Source organism: Oryctolagus cuniculus, chromosome 12, assembly GCF_051225735.1.
Source record: "Oryctolagus cuniculus isolate XC-2025 breed Fujian yellow rabbit chromosome 12, ASM5122573v1, whole genome shotgun sequence".
NCBI classification, from domain to species: domain Eukaryota; kingdom Metazoa; phylum Chordata; class Mammalia; order Lagomorpha; family Leporidae; genus Oryctolagus; species Oryctolagus cuniculus.
In genome coordinates, this window is record NC_142878.1 from 38,582,577 (window position 1) to 38,603,195 (window position 20,619).

General features: G+C 39.7%; 1 protein-coding gene across 6 annotated transcripts in view; it reads left to right on the forward strand.

Annotated features, from left to right (window-relative positions):
* Positions 1 to 20,619, forward strand: part of SLC25A21 (solute carrier family 25 member 21) — a 559,911-nt gene that overhangs the window by 141,668 nt on the left and 397,624 nt on the right. The gene's annotated exons all lie outside the window — the stretch shown is intronic.

Genomic DNA, 20,619 nt, shown 5'->3' on the forward strand with positions numbered 1-20,619 from the left:
GAAATTGGAGGGTGTTTTGGAAACAACAGTTTGATGATATCAAATATAAGAATTTCCCCCTCAAAATAACTAAATATTTTTGCTGTTCTTGGAAATCAGAAGAGACAATTTGCTATGTCCTGAACTCAGCTTCTAGCTAGCCATGTGGCAGTAGGAGCAAAAATTTTCACATTCTGCACCCTGTTTGCTCGCCAGCTTTAAAAACATATCAACAAGCTAAGAGTATCGAATTCATGTGTCTGTTTTTCTATAGCAAGTAAAGGTTACCCCTTACTATATTACAGAAGAGAGTTCATGGAGGAAAAAAGTTAACTGGGAAGGACTTGCTTTAGCAGAAATTGCTTTAATCACAGCGTCTCCACTTGATATGGTGAGAAAAATGTGGATTGATTCACTGAAATTTTTCTGACCTCCTTATATTCCTTTACCTCAAGCTAATCTAGTTTAAGATGGAATAATATTTATAATCTTTAGATTTAACTTGGATTAGAAAGGCTTTCCTAGTTTTTGTGGAGGTGCTTTTGAGGAATGGGGGTTTCTAATCATTCACAGAAAAACGTATCCCATTTGTCACCTGCTAAATTCTGCACGATATGCAGAAAATGGAAAAATTGATGTTTAGTGTTCTGTCTGAATGTTTATTTAGCTGTATATTTAAGCCCACTGCTGAACTTCACTGTCATAGATTCTGCTAAAGTCACATTATTAATCATATTACTGCATCTGAAACAGGAAGCACTTTTCTGTTTTACAAGAGTACCTCAAAAACTTTGTGGAAAATGGAATTAAAAGATGTTTGTTTCGGTGTAAAACCATTTTGAAATTCATGGGTAGTTTCTTCATAACCAGCAACTTTTTTTTACTGAGTTTTTAAACATTATTTGTATGTATAGATTTCCAAAAGTTTGCACCAAAACACTTATCTTTTTTTTATTTTTTGTAAAGAAGATTTATTTATTTGCAAGTCAGGGAGAAAGTCAGTCTTCAGTCCATAGATTTACTCCCCAGATGGCCACAACAGCCTAGACTGGGCCAAGCAGAAGCTAGGAGTCAGGAGCTTCATCCAGGTCTCCCATGTGGATGCAGGGGCCCAGTGATTTGGGCCATCTTCTTTTGCTTTCCCAGGTGCATTAGCAGGGAACTGGATGGGACTTGAATCAAAGCCCATGTAGGATGCTGGCACTGCAGATGGCTTCTTAACCTGCTGTGCCAAAGTGCCTGCCCCTACACTTATTTTTTAATTCCATTTTCCAAAAATGTTTTGAAGTACTCTCATACATATTTAGTTAGAAAATTATTTAAGTAGCAAACATTGCTCCTACTATCAGAAATAGATCACATCTTTGTGCCAATGATAACTCATGCCCAGGCATTTCCAAACCAATTATGATAGCATTTTAGTCATGCTACATAGATTGATTTCACAATAATAGCTAATTACAGGTCCAGATTGACTGTTTATCAATGTGCAAATATGGAAATAATGAATTTTGAGACTCTTCTCTGTTAGAGACACTGAGCTAGAAATGGAAGCAGAACCAGCACTTGAACCTAGACACTCTAATACAGGAAGCAGGGATCCTAACCAGTATCTTAATTGCTGTGCCAAATATGTGCATCTTTTTTCATTATTATCATCTTCCCCTCTCTCCTTGCAATCTTCATTCAGGAATTTGCAAACTATTGAGCAAACATTGTCTATGATAATTTAATTGGCCCTCCCCCTACCACACACAAAGGCCATATTTCTAAGAACTGCATTTAATGCATTTTGCTCTTTTTCATTTTATGAAAAAAAAATTATTTGAGGAAGATCTTCCATCTGCAGGCTCATTCCCCAAATACTCACAGTGGTCAGGACTGGGGCAGGCTGAAGCTGGGAGCCAGGAATTCAATCCGGGTCTCCAATGTGGGTGACAGGGACTGAAGTATTTTTATTATTATTATTATTATTATTTTGACAGGAAGAGTGGACAGTGAGAGAGAGAGACAGTGAGAAAGGTCTTCCTTTGCCGTTGGTTCACCCTCCAATGGCCGCCGCTGCAGCCGGCGCACTGCGCTGATCCGATGGCAGGAGCCAGGTGCTTCCTCCTGGTCTCCCATGCAGGTGTAGGGCCCAAAGACCTGGGCCATCCTCCACTGCCTTCCCGGGCCACAGCAGAGAGCTGGACTGGAAGAACAACAACCGGGACAGAATCCGGCACCCCAACTGGGACTAGAACCCGGGGTGCCGGCGCTGCAGGTGGAGGATTAGCCTAATGAGCGCGGTGCTGGCCCATATATACAGATTTTAAAATACTTCCCACCCTACCCTCCCTCCCACCCACACTGCCACCTTTTCTCCTCCCTCCTTTCCTATTCTTTTCATTTTTACAATGATCTACTTTCAGTTGATTTTAACTTCTTAATTCATTTTTATTTACCTACTTGCTTAAGCTTTAAATATAGGAATCTTCTTGAGTATTTCCTGTGCCTCACACATATATTTAATCAATCACTAAGTACTTGGAAATCTGTGTCCTCTGTCTCTTTCATTCTCTTTCTGGTCTACTCACTTCCACAGTCTCCATATTGATCCTATGAGCCTGAATCTTTTCTCTTGTCATCTGGGCTAAATTGATAGCCCCTTGGTCAGTCTCCCTATCTTTTGTCTTGTCTTACAATTCATTCTACACAGTAAAAAGTAAATTGCCATTTAGATACCTTTTGTAAGGCTCATGAATAGTTAAGATTCTTAGCATAAAAAGTCCTTCTCACTAGCTTCATTGGTCCCCCACCATTGCCAGTCAATACAGAACTTCTTGTAGCTTTTTTTTTTTAAGAGTGGTTAATTTATTTGAAAGCAGAGTTACACACATACACCCACCCACCCCCCCCCCCACACACACATACACATGAGAGAGAGAGAGAGAGAGAGAGAGAGAAAGAGAAAGCATGTGCGTCTATGCTCTGGTTCACTTCCCAAATAGCTACAATGACAGGGGCTGGGCCAGGTAAAGCCAGAAGCTTCTTCCATGTCTTCCACATGGGTGTAGGGTCCCAAGCATTTAGGCCATCTTCTACTACTTTCCCAGAAGCATTAGCAGGGAGCTGGATCAGAACTGGAGCAGCCAGGACTTGAAGCAGCGCCCATGCGGGATGCCTGCATTGCAGTAGCTCAACCTGCTCTGCCACAATGCTGGCCCCTCTTGTAGCTCTTTGACCTGATTCTGTAACTAATTTCTCTTTGTCCATCAAATCTACCTCAAGCTTTAGTCACTCCAAGAAGTCTTTCTGAACATCAAATCTGACTTACATGGTCTTTTATGAGGCTCCAAAAGCACTATGATTATTTCCTTTGCGGTACAGATTAAATTTTACTGTAATTTCAAAGTTATTTATGTATTAGATAGACATCAAATAAAATCCTTGGGGATGAACACCTAGTTTACTGTGTCTAGCACAGTCCTGTCACACAGAAGAAGTACAAAAATTTGTCTCACGTAGTTACCATGAAAGACAACTCGGTAATAAATGAAAACATTAGTGACATGATGAACTACATGGAGGATCTCAAAATAATTACTTAAGTTTTCATCTGGCTTCCTTCTCTTATCTACTGTATGAATTCACCTCTGTAAATTATTTTTTAATATTTATTTTATTTATTTGAAAGAGTTACAGAGAGAGGTAGAGACAGAGAAAGGTCTTCCATCCGCTGGTTCATTCCCCAGATGGCCGCAATGGCTGGAGCTGTGCCGATCTGAAGCCAGGAGCCAGGAGCTTCTTCCGGGTCTCCCATGCGGGTGCAGGAGCCCAAGGACTTGGGCCATCTTCTACTGTTTTCCCAGGCCATAGCAGAGACCTGGATTGGAAAAAGAGCAGCCAGGATGGGAACCGGCACCCATATGGGATGCCAGCGCTTCAGACCAGGGCTTTAACCTGCTGTGCCACAGCGCCAGCCCCACCTCTGTAAAGTTTAACAAAGTAAAAATTTATATTGACAAAAACAGATTGGTGGTTGCCTGCCAAGAGGCAAGGATGGGAAGGATGAGGACATTGTTGGGGGTGTGAGTATGTTCCTCAGCTTCTCCACTGTGGGCAGGTTTTCACAGGTATATGCCAGTATCAAAAAATTATTCAATTATACATTTGAAATATGCTGTGTATGGCATGTCAGTTATACCTCAATTTTAAATAACACTTAAAACACCGGAAAGACTGTATATATTAATGCCTTAAAATTTGGAAATACATACTGTCAAAGACTTGGGCAAAGAGGCAAATCTTCTAATGACCATGTTTTTTTTTAACAGTGGTGCCCCACAGTGTTCTGGGAATGATCTCCCCCAGTCCCCTTGATCATCATTGTTCGGCACTTGATGACTGTCTAGCAACTATTCCCTATTTGTAAAGTGTTGTCAACTTCAGTTGGTGTCTGGGAGGTAGCTAAAACTTTGATTCATGATTTAAGAGTATATTCTAAAAGAAGCAATCAGTGGGTTGGGAAAAATGTATCACTTGTCTATGGATGGAGGTGGAGATGAGAGAGGTGTGAAAGGCAGTGATGTTAGGAGACTGAGGCAAGGGTTGGTGGCACAGGACTCCTACCACCTGTAACTCTTGGGCCAGGGGAATCTTTACATTAAGGAAATAAGAATGAAGATACCCTGTTACTTCTTTACTAAGAAAAGTATCCCCAAACAACTAGAGCAAGTCTAATCTGTGGTCTGTTACCAGATTTGGGTGCAGCATGATTTTAGGGCCAAAGAGCAGCCTCTGTTCTACAACTCAGCCCCCAATAACACTCTTCTCACTTTTTTAATATTCCTTAAATTCCTTTTTCAGTAGATAGTCTTTTTTTTTTTTTTTTTAAGAGATCGACTTGTTTATTTGAAAGGCAGAATTACAGAGAGAGAGAGAAAGAGAGAGAGAGAGGTCCTCCATACTGGTTCACTCCTCAAATGGCCCCAATGGTTGGAGCTGGGCCATTCTGCAGCCAGAAGCCAGGAGGTTCCTCAAGGTCTCCCACACATGTACAGGGGCCCAAGCACTTGGACCATCTACCACTGCTTTCCCAGGCCATAACAGGGAGCTGGACTGGAAGTGGAGCATTTGGGACTTGAACTGGTGCCCATATAGGATGCCAGTACTGCAGGTGGCAGCTGTATCCACTATGCCACAGCACAATCCCCAGTACTTAGTCTTTTATTACATAATAGCAAATGAGGCTTAAATTTAAAATTTTTTTCCTATTATTTATTTTCTACATATGAATTTTTTTTCAATTTTGGAAAATTAAGATGTAAATTTTCCCTTGATGAAATAGTAGAGATTTTTCTTTTCTTCACTTTAGACACACTTTTTTTTTTTTTTTTAGTTTCTTTAAAAAATTTCAAATGATATATATAAACTCATGTATTTCCTTTATACAGATTCAGGAACATAGTGATATTTCTCACCCAACCTTCCCGCCTACCCATGTTCCCACCCTCTTCCCTCTCCTATTCCCATTCCTAATTTTCACAAAAATGTATTTTCAATTAACTTTGTACTCAAAGATTAGCACTACACTAAGTAAAGAGTTCATCAGATAGTGTGAAGTAAACACTGACCCTCAACAATAGAGACAAGGGCTATTAAAAATCATTGAATCTCAAAATATCAATTTTATTCTTATAGATTTCCTTTTAGGTACTCTATTAGTTACCACAGATCAGGGAAAACATATTTGTGTTTTTGTTACTGGCCTATTTCACTAAATATAATGGTTTCCAGTTGCATTCATTTTGTTGGAAACAACAGAATTTCATTTTTTTAACTGCTGTGTAGTAGTCCATAATGTATATATCCCATGATTTCTTTATCTAGTCATCAGTTGATGTATATCTGGGTTGATTCCATATCTTAGCTATTGTGAATTGTGCTGCAATAAACATATGGGTACAGATAACTCTTTCATATGCTGATTTCATTTCATTTGAGTAAATTCCCAGGAGTAGGATGGCTGGATCATATGGTAGGTCTGCATTCAGATTTCTGAGGTACCTCCATACTGTCTTCCACAGTGGCTGTACCAGTTTGCATTCCCAACAAGAGTGGATTAGGATATATTCTTCCCCCTACATCCTCACCAACATATGTTATTTGTTGATTTCTGTATAAGAGCCATTCTTTTTGTTTTTTTTTTTTTGGACTGGTTAGAGTTAGACAGTGAGAGGCAGAGACAGAGAGAAAAGTCTTCCTTCCGTCAGTTCACCCCCCAAATGGCCGCTACGGCTGGCGTGCTGTGCCAGCCCAAAGCCAGGAGCCTGGTGCTTCCTCCTGGTCTCCCTTGCAGGTGCAGGGCCCAAGCACTTGGGCCATCCTCCACTGCCTTCTCGGGCCACAGCAGAGAGCTGGACTGGAGGAAGGGCAATCAGGACAGAATCTGGTGCCCCGACTGGGACTAGAACCCTGGATGCTGGCACCACAGGTGGAGGATTAGCCAAGTGAGTCATGGCGCCGGCCCTATAAGAGCCATTCTAACTGGAGTGAGATGAAGCCTCATTGTGATTTGGATTTGCATTTTCCTGATGGCTGGTGATCCAGAACATTTTTCAAGTGTCTGTTGGCCATTTGAATTTCCTCTCAAAAAATGCCTGTTCAAGTCCTTTGCCCATTTCTTAACGGGATTGTTTTGTTGTTGCTGTTTCTTGAGCTCTTTCTTAAACAAGTGAATATATTTGAGATAATTGATTTCAGGTAAAATATAAATAATACCCTATTTTACTATTTTATGAGGGGAGGTTGAAAGCTAAAGGAGAGGCTAGAGATAAAGAAAAGATTGCCAGATGCTCTAATTTTGCCAACCCCATTATTTCTAGGTTTGTACTAACAGGTGGAAAGTGGGTATATACCTCGGAAACCCCGAGTACCATGCATGTGACCAGTATGCCTGAATAGAACAAGGGAGAGTGAATGTCACTGTAGAAATGTTTATCCTAGATCAGTGAGCATGACAGTCAGAAAGGCAATTTCCTACTTCAGTCAGGTAGCTACTTTTCGTGATCTAGTGAATGAGTTGAGAATTCTTGGAACATTAAAAAAAAAAATGAGAATAAGTTCATTCCAAACCCACAAGGAGATTTAAGTTTAAATAAGGACAGAAGGATTATGCAAATGGAAGAACAAAAGAACAGAAGGGAGAGCAATCATTACAGAAAATATAAACATCTGCAGAATATAGAAACATTTTCCTAAGCGATTTCTCCCGTCAATGTGCTAACAGGATTGTTGGAGTGATTCGGTTGAGCAGAGCCATATGGGGTTAGTTTGAAGATGACTTTGGCAGTGTTCTGAAGGAGGAGGGACAGGATTTGACATTGATGAGCTGTGAAGACTTCTGGGTTGGGGGAATGCAGAGGTATGAGAACGACCCTCCAAAATGCTTCTGAAATGCAAAATATGTCAAAAATCAAATATCACTGAAATGTAACTAGAAATGTGTCTGGGAAAACAGCGTCAGCACATAATGAAAATGGAAGAAATCACCACTGAAATTCAGTGAAAAAAATTAAGTCAATAATGAAAGACAAATATGAATGTAAAAAGCATGAAAATGCAGAAATAAGTGATGGCACTGTAGCCTTGAGAAATAAATTATCAAGTAAGGGCGTTTTCCATATGAAGCAAGACCGGTGACTTTAAAAGTCTTGTGTGGGGGGCTCAGATGAAACTCAGAAGCAAGTTAACTGGTTTTAAAAAAAGACTGATCATTAGCAAAAGGTGTCCTAATAATGGTTCCAGAGGAACTCAATGTTGGATAATAAAGGGTATCCTCTTTTACATTGCAAGAATTGCCAAGCCTAGAGATTCTGCTAAGGAGGGGGACTTGAAATGTGCACCAGGCTAAAGAGCAGAATGATCATCTCTTAGTAAAATTTGTAGAAATTTAAAGATAGCTTTGTTTCAAGAACTTTGAAACAGTTCCTTACCTCTCTACCCACAACTAGCTTCCCCTCACCCTGTCTCTGCTTTATTTTGAAACTTTCTTTGGCCTCCAACCTGTCATGATGCATGTACCAGGGCACATTGTAAAATAATTTGATGTTCATTTATGGAGAGAGAAAACATTTCCTAAATCTTCTTTCCAGGCCACCTGTAAACCAGTGACAGGGTGAGCTAAGTAAACAGGAAAGCCAGCATCCTCTCCTTCAGAAACCAAACACTCAAACAAGGACTAATTCTCTGGGTAGGTGGGTCCGTCATGATCCACATCTGAACATCTGCTTTTTTTGGCCTTTCCTCTCCCTTGACATATAAGGTCCTTGACTTTATTCATGTTAGAAAAAAAGCACCTCTTATTAATAATGTAATGGAAAGAAGAGTTATTAGATTGGGGTAAATTGAGTTTTAAAATTTTGGAAAGTTGTGGGGAATGGGTAAAGAAGCCAGAATAAAGAAGTCAAAATTATTGATTATAGAGCATGAGAAAGGATGCATTATGAAAGGCTAGACATTTTGGAATTTTTTTAACCCCAAAGATACTCCATTTTGTTCATAAATTTTGGATATGTGTCATAAAGGAGTTAACAGAGCAGATGAATTTGAAGGCTCCTTGCATCAAACAGAAAGGTAGAGATCCTCTTATCATTGGAGGGAAGAATTGGCTTATACCTCAAGGTTTCACTTCATGTTCTTGATCTGCAGTTACCTTTTTGATTATATTATGGTTTTGGCAGAAGAATCAAACTTACTAAAAGTGTTCCAAAAAAAAAATTTCTGGCATTTCCTGTTGGTTGGAAGCTTTTTGGCTTTCTACATTAGCATTTAGTATTATCATTGGCCAAGCACCTTTGCTGGGTAGAAAAATACTGGTGCAAATTTTACTGGTGAGGTGGGAGTAAAAGCCATAAAAATTCTCAATTTCCCTTTTAAAAACTTAACTCATTTGTCCAAGAGGAATGAATACAGAAGGATAAGAGATTTTAAACTTCCCGTACATCTGGGTACCGCAGTGTATTTTGACTCCAAGCACAATAAAACAACCTTACTTGCTGGTGGTATATGACATAATGACCCAAATATGTTTTTAAAAAATCATTTATTGCTGTACATAAACAGCAAAGTTAGCGCAAGGGATGATAAAATAACACGGGTAATTCTTCCTTTAGCTGGGAACCATTGGCGGCCCATTAGGATTCCAGATGTAGCTGTGTGTGCTTTTCCATTTGTTTTCCAATGTCTAGTGCTTATGCCCTTGGTACCTTGACGGTGGTTGTCAGGCATGTTGGCTTTTCAGCTTGAGGTCTTCCTTGGAGAAACACACTGATCAGGCCCTGGGCTATAAAGCACACTATTGTCTTGGGTCCAGTTTGTTGAGAATATAAGACCCAGGGCAGCCTTCTGCCAAAGGTCAAATACCAGCTTGACCCAAGTTCCTCAAATCAACACTAGACCTCCCCAGACAAGAGACAGTCAACTCTTCCTGAAGAAAAAGTGGTTTTATATTTTTATCACTCTGGAATAACAGAGATTGGTAGAGTACAAATAAACTCAAAGGCATTTCGATAAACTACTTATTATGGTTACTCTCCCAAAAAACAGCTCACAGGGCCAGGACCTTTAGATAAAAATAAAGTAAAACTAATTTCAGTGTTTTGGACACCTACAAAAAAGCAAATTCCAATGTGTCCGGTCCAAAAGACACTCTAATAAGCAGGAGTAGAAGACATAGTTGTAAAACTGTACTGCACAGATAGAATCATTGCATTTTAGTCAGAGAAAGAGAGCAGCTAAAAATAGAACCATAGCTAATTTAGCGAGCACCCTGACTGCCAAAAATGCATGTCTGAAATCAGGTGGGTGTTTCTTTATGAGTCACTTAGCCAAATGTAAAATTTATAGCCTAGTCTTGTGCAGACTCTAGCAAAGATTCAGAGCATCAGTTTATTACAGGGCTACTATTAAGGATGCTTAAAATTCCCCAGCTTTACACTCCTCACCCCAGGGGTCTAGCCTTAGCTAGTTATGATTGGGCCTGGCCCAAAGGCTCCTATTAGGCAGGGATTTAAGTATTTAACAATACAGTTAGGCCTTTTCTGTGGAACTGAATGCTCTTCCTCAGGGGGAGCTCAACTCACCCCTCCTGTGTCCAACACCAGCAACGTCCCTTTGCTTCTTACCACTTTTCACCTGTGCCCTGGCTTAGCAAATCGAGGGAAATAATGCTTAAAGAAAACAAAATAAATAGCAGATGGTTGAGTGTACTCTGGGATGAATAAATTATAGCTGTGGAGGAGAAAAGTGAGTTGGTGGATGCACATGGGTGTATTAGACGTCGACATACAGGATGCTCAGCACGCTGACCTCAACGTGTACCAGGCTCACCACCATTAATCACTTCACATAACCCAAGCCAGAAATTTAATGAGCCCATGGGATTGGTGAGCCCTTGGAGTGGGAATGGGGGCTGAGAAAATGAACTAGAGTCAAAAAAGGGAAATGCAAAAGTAACTCCGGATAAGAAGCTAGTGACTTCTCAGAGCCCCCAAAATTCAATTGACTTTTTCGCATGGCCACTCTGAGTATGATTGTCTGAAGAGCTTGAGCCTCTACAGTAAGTTCAGTAATCCCCCCATAAGTCATAGTGCCATTTGGAGAATTATCTAAGTTGTTAAATAGAACACCAGTGTTCAGTTACTTGGAAATCAAGCTGGGAATGGACGTTTAGCCTTGCAGCTGAGATATTCCTATCTCATATTGGAGTACTTGGATTTAATTCCTGGTGCTGCCTTCTGACTCTGCTTCCCGCAATGCAGGCCATGGGAGGTAGCAGTGAAGGCTAGTAATCCATTTCCTGTCACCCATATGGGAGACCTGCATTTTGTTATCAGCTTCAGCTCCAGCTCTGGCCATTGTAGGCATTTGGGGAGTGAACCAGCAGGAGGGAGATTCCCCCCACCTCAAATAATTTAAAAGATAAATCAAATGGTTTATCAAATCCACCACTAAGGTAAACCATGGAAGATTTATAATACTAGATTCTTCTTACACATTTGAGGTTTAAATGTAATTTTCACTAAGTGAGAACACTTTTAATCAGAAAAATCTGGCAATCTCCCAATTCTTATCTCTCTGTAGTGCCTTCTTCCCAGTTATGCCACCTCTTTTACACTCATCTTTAGACTAAGGAAATAAAAATATATTCACCAGTATCCTCTAAATAGTCCACCAAAAACGAATACTAAAATAAGAGGGAGGTTAGAAAACAGAAGTAGACAGATAATAAATGCAATTCATTACTGACTCGCTGGCTGATTTTCATTAGGTCTGTCCAGTTTCTTCCAGTTCCTTGAGTGTTAGACATCAAATTAACAGCTGGTAGAAAGATCTTGTTCCAGTTATCATACATCCATGCCTTCTCCTTGCTACTTAATTTTTCTTAGAGAATTGTATACTTCAATTGCCTTAGAAAATGTAAAGATGAGGACTGTGAGGTGGAGGTAACCCAGATGTCCTTTGACAGGTGAACGGTTTTTAAAATGTGGTATATGGTTGCAATGAGATGTTACTCAGCCTTAAAAAGGATGAAAATACTGTCAAATGTTATGACACGTTGACCCTTGAGGACATTGTCCTAAGTGAAATAAGACAGTCACAATAAGACAAATATGTATAATTCCACTCACATGAGATACATAAATCAGTAAAGTTCAGACAGAAAATAGAGTGGTGTCAAGGACTAAAGAAGGGGGAAATGTTGAATGTGTGCAGTTTGTTTTGCCAGATTAAAACTTCTGGAAATAAATTGCACAACAGTGTGATCCACTTAACACTACTACACTACACATTTAAAAATGGCTGAGATTGTGAATTTCATGTGATGAAATTTTTTTCAATGATAAAAACAAATGTAAGGTTTTGGTTATATTCTCCTTTACCTGCTGACTATTGATTAGTTGAGTAGTTTATTTCACTGTAATATATTGGGATTTGTTTATTTTTTTCCCAAAAGGTAGCACATGGGTTGATTATTAACATATTTTATTATGGAAAGTTTTAAACATTCACTGGATACAATAGTACAATAAACTTCATGAATCCATTCCCAATTATAATGTAGCAATTATAATTAGTTATAATCTTTCCAATCTTGTTTTATCATTTTCTCAAAAAAATTCTGCAATATTTTTAAACAAATTCGCTCCTTTTTAATTGTAGCCTAAGCACTTATTTTAATAACCTGAAACGCTTTAAGTATCTTGTAACATAAAAGATTATTTGTGACTTAGATGTAATATTTCCTGTAGTACTTTAATTTCATTAGATATCAGTGAGAATACCTATGTTAGAAAGACAATGTCAAAGACCTAAAATAAAAGAACAGGGATGTCAGGGCCGGTGTTGTGTCAGAGCTGGTAGAGCTACCGCCTGCAATGCCAGCATCAGTATCCCACATGGGCATCAGTTGTCTCGCAGCTGCTCATGTTCCACTTCTAATCCAGCTCTCTGCTAATGGCATGGAAAAGCAGCAGAAGGTGGCCTAAGTGTTTGGGCTCCTGCCACCAGGTCTATTGCAGCCATTAGGAGATGCACCAGCAGATGGAAGAATTTTCTTCTCTCTCTTTCCACCTCCCCTTCTCTCTTCCTCCCAGCACCCTCTTCCTCTGCAACTCTGACATTCAAATGATTGAGTAAATATTAAGCAAAAACAGGGGGGCCAGCACTGTGGTGCAGCAGGTTAAAGCCCTGACCTGAAGTGCCGGCATCCCATATGGATGCCAGTTCTAGTCCTGGCTACTCCTCTTCCGATCCAGCTCTCTGATATGGCCTGAGAAGGCAGTAGAAGATGGCCTAGGTCCTTGGGACCCTGCACCCATGTGGGAGACCTAGGGAAGGCTCCTGGCTCCTGGCTTCAGATTGGTGCATCTCCAGCCATTGCAGCCAACTGGGTTTGAACCAGTGGATGAAAGACCTCTCTCTCTGTTTCTACTCTCTCTGTAACTCTGTCTTTAATAAAAAACAAAATAAAAAAATAAAAAACAGGAATGTTGAATGGACATGAGTAAACCCTTGTGATTGAAATTGGTACTGTTTAGGAAATGCTAAAGAGAAGCGGATTGAAATGTTTAATGATAGGAGTTGAGAATGATTTAAAGAGCACATCTTTGGCTCTTCTGGATACAACATGTGTAAAATCTCTTTTAAAATGTGGTTATTTTACGGTTACTGCCTAGGGAAGTAGAAGGAGCCCATCTGGTCTCAATCTCCAGCCAGCTGTGTGACTTTGGGTGAGTCTATCTTTCAGGGCCTTAATATTCTCAAATCCTGCATAAAATGATGGCTTCAGAAAGGGTAGTTGCTAAGTGCATTCTGATTTAAGAATCCTATGATCTGAGAGCAGGAGTGAATATTTTACTACAAAAGATTCCATGAGATGAAATTCATGGCTGAATTTACTCTAGTAAAGGTCCTGGCTTTGATATGGTTGCCACCACTTCATACTGACCCTGAGTTCTCTGGCTCACTTGAAAATGGAAATTGACTAGAGGCCAATGTTCAATCCAGACAAGGTTTATGGGGGTTTTATGCTTACACACAAGGGAAACATCATGGCAGGAAGAGATTGCACCAACTGGCTCTCCAAAGGGAGCTGAGCAGGAGATTTTATTAGATGGGGGAGGTAGGGCCATGCCTTCTTGGTCTCTGGCTCATCCCACACAGCACATAGTACTTGGGTTTGTGCCTGACCTGACGTTCTACACAAGCACAGTTGACTGTCTTTGCATACCACATGTTAGAAGTGAGGGTGTAGCTCACCACAGCCTCTCCAGAAAGGTTGTATATTTGTCGTACTGGGTTGATCTGGGCATGAATGGATTGGAGAAGTCCCTCAAGGGGGAGCTGGGAGACTTTTGGAGTTTGTGTGTGGACGTTCCTTGCTCCTGATGGCTTTGGAGCTGGGTAGAGTGACCTGTGGTCAGGGATGGATACATGGTTGGATTGAGAGGGGATTGATTTTGTGAGTCCTGTTTCTGCCCTGTCGCATAGTCACAAGATATTAGTCTCACCTCTCTGCCAACATCAAGTATAGAATATCCTGTGGCACAAAGTAACCTATTAAGTTGCCATAGTATATTTGCCTAAAGAGCTCTGTCAGAATTGCTGTTAAAGTTTTATAGGCAGTGATGTGACAAGCAGTGTTTTTATACTCTGTATCCATTTTGTATTCTAAATATTAAACCTGTGAAAATTTTTTTAAGATTTATTTTTATTTGAGAGGCAGAGTTATAGATAGAGGGAGGGAGAGAGAGAGAGGTCTTCCATCCACTGGTTCACTCCCCAAATGGCCGTAATGGCCAAAGGTGAGCTGATCAGATGCCAGGAGCTTCTTCTGGGTCTCTTTCATCGGAGCCCTTCTTTCCCAGGCCATTAACAGGGAGCTGGGTCTGGAAGGGGGGCAGCCAGGCCTGGAACTGGTATCCATATGGAATGTTGGCACCAGAGGCAGAGGCTTAACCTACTTTGCCACAGTGCCAGCCCCCAAAATAAATCTTGACAAAACATTTTGTACTAAGGAGTTACTTGTTTACATTGGTTTAGTTTTTTTTTTTTTAATAGAAATTTCTTCGTAAGAGGAGAAGGTAAAATATACAGAATATATACTTTGAGGTAGTTGACGGTAAACTGTGATTATAATCAACTCCATTCAGCTTTCAAGTGCAGGTATTCTTTTTTTACAGATTTATTTATTTATTTGCAAGTCAGAGTTAGAGAGAGGGAGGGAGGGAGAGAGGGAGGAAGGAAGGAAGGAAGGAAGGGAGGGAGGAAGGGGTCGGTTGTTCTTCCATTGGATGATTCACTCCCCAATTGGCCACAATGGCCAGAGCTGCGCCGATCCGAAGTCAGGAGCCAGGAGCTTCTTCTGGGTCTCCCACATAGGTGCAGGGGCCCAAGGACTTGGGCCATCTTCTACTGCTTTCCCAGGCCATAGCAGAAAGCTGGATTGGAAGTGGAGCAGCTGGGTCTCAAACCGACACCCATACGGGATACCGGCACTGCAGGCCAGGGCATTAGTCTGCACCACAGTGCTGGCCCTCAGATATTCTTTAGTCTGTATTTTCCAGCCGTGGGGTCTTGTCTCTCTACAAAGAGCCATACTGTTCTTTCTTTACTGTGTGAAGAAAGGCTTGCTGCCCTGCCTGTCAGAAGGTGGCTGTGTGTTAGGTTCCGAGGAAAATGGGAAAGAAGGCAAAAGTGGAGCTTGAATAATGTTGATCTTTATGCATTCTATTTCCCCTGAAATGTCAGTCTTTGAAAATCTCCATTTTGTGCTCATTCTTGGGGAAAGGAAACAAAAGAAGAAGAACAATGCCTTTTGGGGCTGGCTGCACCTGCTACCAGAGAGCTCTCTAGTTGAGTCAGTTCTTCAAAACCAAGTTGGACTAGACTCGCAAACCTTAGGTACCCCTTTGGAACTGTAGGAAGGTTGACTCTGACCACCTTGGCCCACCTAGTACTAACTGAACTGCTAGAATGGAGACTTTGGTCAAACTCTGAAAATCCAGGACCTTGGTGTATATTCAGTCTGATCTGTCAGAGGTGTCTGTGCCTACAGGAACACTTTCCCTTACATATATAACGACAACATGAAACCATGTTGAATAGGTGTCTGTTTTCTCCCTTCTTACACTAAGTGTGTGTCCTTTCTGAAGCTGAGCACCAGGTCAGAAACATAATCTGCTAAACCAAAAAACTTGATCATTGGATACTGATTTCTTATATTCTACTAGATTTGTTCCTGGAACTCTGTCAAGATGAGGGAAGGAAAATAGTAGGGTACATAATCTTAGGAGACTAATCCAGAAAAAATAGAAAGTATATGTATGGGGCAAGATGTTCTCAGTGTGAATTCAGAAAAACATCTGTCCCCAAGATGGAAGTCATGAAGATGTGGCAACTACAAGAGATTATCCAGGGGACAGTAGCACTGATAGAGGAATGTCAGGAGTCACTGAGAGCTGGGAACAGTCTCGGGCTCAGAAAGAAATATTTCAGGGTGAGGTAAGTGATTTTCAGGAGGCAGCTCTGCTCTCAACTTCGGGATTCTTTCTGTAAGCACTGCTCTGACACTACTGGCAGAAACATGTCTACACAGATGGACCTTGTACTTAGCAATTAAAGATGCATCGTTTAAGTAGCTCCAACTATGAAGATCTTTCTTTATAAATTTGAATTAATGGCATTAGCCTATTCACAAAGACTTTAATAACGGGAGTCAATTTGTTTCAGTGGTTAGAGCCATTCCTCTAATGCCATCCTCTGAGTGCAAACAATTAAGAATGTAGTCTGGCTTACACATTACATCATTTTTGAAGATCTCAGTAGAATTTACATTAACATTGTGATAGGGAAAAATTAGACCTTCCTTTTAAGTATTGCTTTTTGGGGCTGGCATTGTGGGTGAAGTGCCAGCATCTCCTAAGGGTGCTGGTTCGTGTCCCAGCTGTGCCACTTCTGAGCCAGCTTCCTGTTAATGGCCTGGGAAAACCAGTGGTAGATGGCCCAAGTGCTTGGCCTTCTTCACCCACATGGCTGTTGCAGCCATCTGGGGAGTAAACCAGTGGATAGAAGTTCGTTTCTCTCTGTCTCTCTCTCTCTCTGTCTCTGTCTCTCCCTCTCTCCCTCTCTTCCTCTCCTGCTTCTCTTCCCCTCTTATTTATTTGAAAGTCAGAAGTAATCTTTAAAAAAATAGCTTTTCTTTGATTTCCTCTCTAATCTTTGGGCAAATTGTACACTGTTGATATAGTTTCATGAGATAATTTCTGAATGGAAACCCTAAACATGATTTTTCTATTATTGAAGGAATATTGACTCCAAGGAAAGATCATAATGCATACAAATTTGAGAAATAACAATATAACTTATTTCTGTTATTCTGTTAGTTGACAAGCACTCGTTAGAAAAATTGGAAAGCATTAGTGAGAAATACTATTTAGACTTGGTAAAGCTACAAAAACTATCCAAGTGGAAATGTAAATATGTTATATATCTGGGAATAATAATTGTGACAAGAAAATCAGACTTTTTTCTGGGCTTTAAACGACCTAAGTAATTTTCTTCAAAATATTAATTTTCTAATTTAATTTCTTTCCTCTCTTGCCTACCTCTCTCCACTCATTGAGAATTGAATTACCCAAGTGAATTAAGATGATCTAAAGATGCCTCTACTGAAGACATTTTATCCTATAGTTAAAGTATTTGTTAGGAAGAAAATATTTTCATGGTATTTACTCATACTCATAAATTTAAGTATTCATCCATTGATGTTACAGAAAATGGCTTCAAAATTAACAGCCAGAGAAAATAGCCAGAGCTCTCAAACTTGAGGAACTTAATGATTTACATCAGATACTATTGTTGTTTTATTAAAATAATTATTTGAGCATGATTTGAAAAGCCCATCACTAACCTACCATTGATTTGTACTTTGTTATTATAGGCAAGCTGAAGCAAAAATAAAGCACTTAAATAGGAGAGAAGTAGCACTAATGATGATGATAGTGGAATGAAAATCAAACATCCACCAGCAAATGGTGTTTGAAATGACTTAAGTACTTTATTTTACTCTGAATTGTGTGAAGCACAGAAACCTCTTCCTCAAGAATATTACTTTGCTTGATTTCTTCATTATAATAGTTTCCTTTCTGAACCATTATTAGTATGCCAAGGTTGAATAAAAAATTATGCTATTAAAATAGCATTCTTTGGTAGCTCAAGCAGTAGCAATTTGTTGATTACCCTCCATAAAATAGTATGTGTACAAAAAAAATTTAGTTATTTTAGAATTGGGATACAGTATATTATGCCAGTTAAATTTGAAAACCTTAGCATTTTAAAGTTAAAATATTAAAATACTTTCTTAGCATAGATACTAAAGGTCATTACTATAATGTAATTATGTGTTGTGTAATTATGTCTTGAAAGATTTAATCAATTGGTATTTGAAAAGGTTTATAGGTAAAGTTTTTAGAAGATTACGTTTCTGGAATTTTTTATACAGTGGAATTTCTGATGCTACAGTAAATTAAAAAGTTGGATGATTTTCATGTGATATCTTATTTCACTAATACAGAACAACCTTGAACCACACTAGAGCAATAATTACTTAACCTAAATCAGAGACCAAGCCAGGCCAAACAGCTGTTTTCATTTTGTTAGGAGATCCATTTGATTTACTCTTTTAGTCAGCTTTCATTACTATAGAAGACAAAACTTCACTTGAGTTTTTAACCCTGAATTCTCTGCCTTGTTTGCTGCCTGCTATAAAATTGCATGGTTGAGCTGCCACAGCCGCTGTGCACACTCTGGAGCTACTGTAGTATTGTGGGAGGCTCCCCTTCAGCTGGGGAAAAGAGGACCTAAAGAGATAAAATCTAGGTCCTTCCCACTGTCCTTAAAACAGAAAACAAAAGCTACTCATTGGTATTTTGATTGTAAGAACAGTCTTCTGGGGTCAGTACCTGATTCAATGAGTAAACAGTCATCTAACGGCTGTTAGTTGTATCATTGTTTAACCATTGTGGAAACTGGAAAAATGAATGTCAGAGACACAGAGATAAGAAAGTAATTTAAATAAGGAGTCACTGGTAGCTAGATGCAGATGTGTTAGGTATCAAACCATTATTCCTTAAATATATCTGTAGTGTTTTTTCATTTAAGTTGTGAATTCAGTTCCCTTAGAATCAGTAGTAATGAAGATGCACCAATATTTAGTGGTTTGTAACGTAGCTCTTACAATTCCATAAATGTGTTGTCCCTGTTCTTCCCAATGAAAATAAAGTGAAACAATATTGGGACCTTACAACTTTATGCAAAAAAGTAGATTAAACCATTCCCTAAGATTACCGCCATTTGGGGAAAAAAATCTGTGGGATTATTGGTACTGATTAAAACTTTGCTTTCTTCAGGTAATCTATATGTCTTCTTAAATAGATGGAATCTGGCAACACAGAAGGTTCTCTATGACATCATGGATTGGCATATGTGGAATCACCTACACAACGACAATTATAGTCAGGCTCCTTGTAACATTTTACACAGTGATGGGTCACATATACGGTAATGGTCCCATAAGGTTGCATTGTCCAGTGATGTCATTGCCATCTAAGTTTATCTAAGTACATAATATGATATTTATACACACACAATGACAAAGCTACCTCAATGCATCTTTCCAAACTATCTCATCATTAAGCAGCATAAGAATGTATTAGATAATGGTAACAAACTATTCAGTATATTTTCCAGATCACAGACCAGCATTTTTTTAAAAAGATTTTATGTATTTGAAAGGCAGAGTTGCAGAGAAGAAGAGAGAGAGAAAGAGAGAGAGAGAGAAAGAAATGTCATCTGTTGGTTCACTCTTAAAATGGCCACAATGGCTGGAGCTGTGCTGATCTGAAGCTAGGAACCAGGAGCTGCTTCCATTTGGTTGCAGGGGCCAAAGGACTTGGGTCATCTTCTACTGCTTTTACAGGCCATAGAAGAGAGCTGGATTGGAAGCGGAGCAGCCGGGACTTGAACCAGCGCCCATATGGGATGCCATCACTGCAGGTGGCGGCTTAGCCCACTATGCCACAGTGCCAGTCCCTAGACCAGCATTTCTAACCACAACTGTTCCAGATTTTTACAGAGTTCTTGGAAGAAGGGTTTCATGATCAGATAAATTCTGTAAACATATTCTTAAAATGTCATGATACACAATAGCATATTGTAGCTCTGAGAAATCTAAAGAAAAATATGCTTAACCTACATTAATTCTGTATTTCCCAAACCTGTTCTAGTAAGGGACACTTCTTTTATTTTCCCCAAGACAACACAGTATCTCACAAAGTTTTACTTTAAATACTGTCTTGAATTACATTTAGATCATATAATCTCATTGTTTCTGTAAATGCAGAAATATGAGGAACTTAAACTTTGTGAGGATATTATAACAAGATAATTTGGAGATCTTTCTGCCTCTAATCAAGAAAGACATATGGGAGTTTACTAGCTTGGAGAAACTCTCTATAAATGCCTTCATTGAAGAAGGATTTTTTTTAAAAGATTTATTTATTTGAAAGGCAGAGTTAGCTAGGCAGAGAGAGAGAAAGAGAGAGAGAGAGAGGGATCTTCCATCCACTGGTTCACTCCCAAAATCGCTGCAACAACCAGAGTTGGGCCAATCCAAAGCTAGGAGCTTCTTCCAGGTCTTCCACATGGATGCAAGGGGCCCAAGCACTGGGGCCATTTTCCACTGTTTTCCGAGGCCACAAGCAATGAGCTGGACCAGAAGTGGAGCAGCTGGGTCTTGAACTAGCACCCATATAGGATCACAGTACTGCAGACGGCAGCTTTACCCACTACCACAGTGTCTGCTCCAGAAGAATCATTTTTACAAACTCCAGGGAACTGGTGATGTCTCTACCTTTGTAAAGCTAATTCATAATGGTTAGTATTAGTAAAGAGTCTTATAGAAAATAATTGAGAACTTCTGATATATAGAAAAACAAAGATTATTTTCTGGGATGCAGCAGTAGCTTCACAAAGAGCTTCACAAAGACCTAGTACTTGGCTACTAGGCTAATCCTCTGCCTGCAGCACAGGCACCCT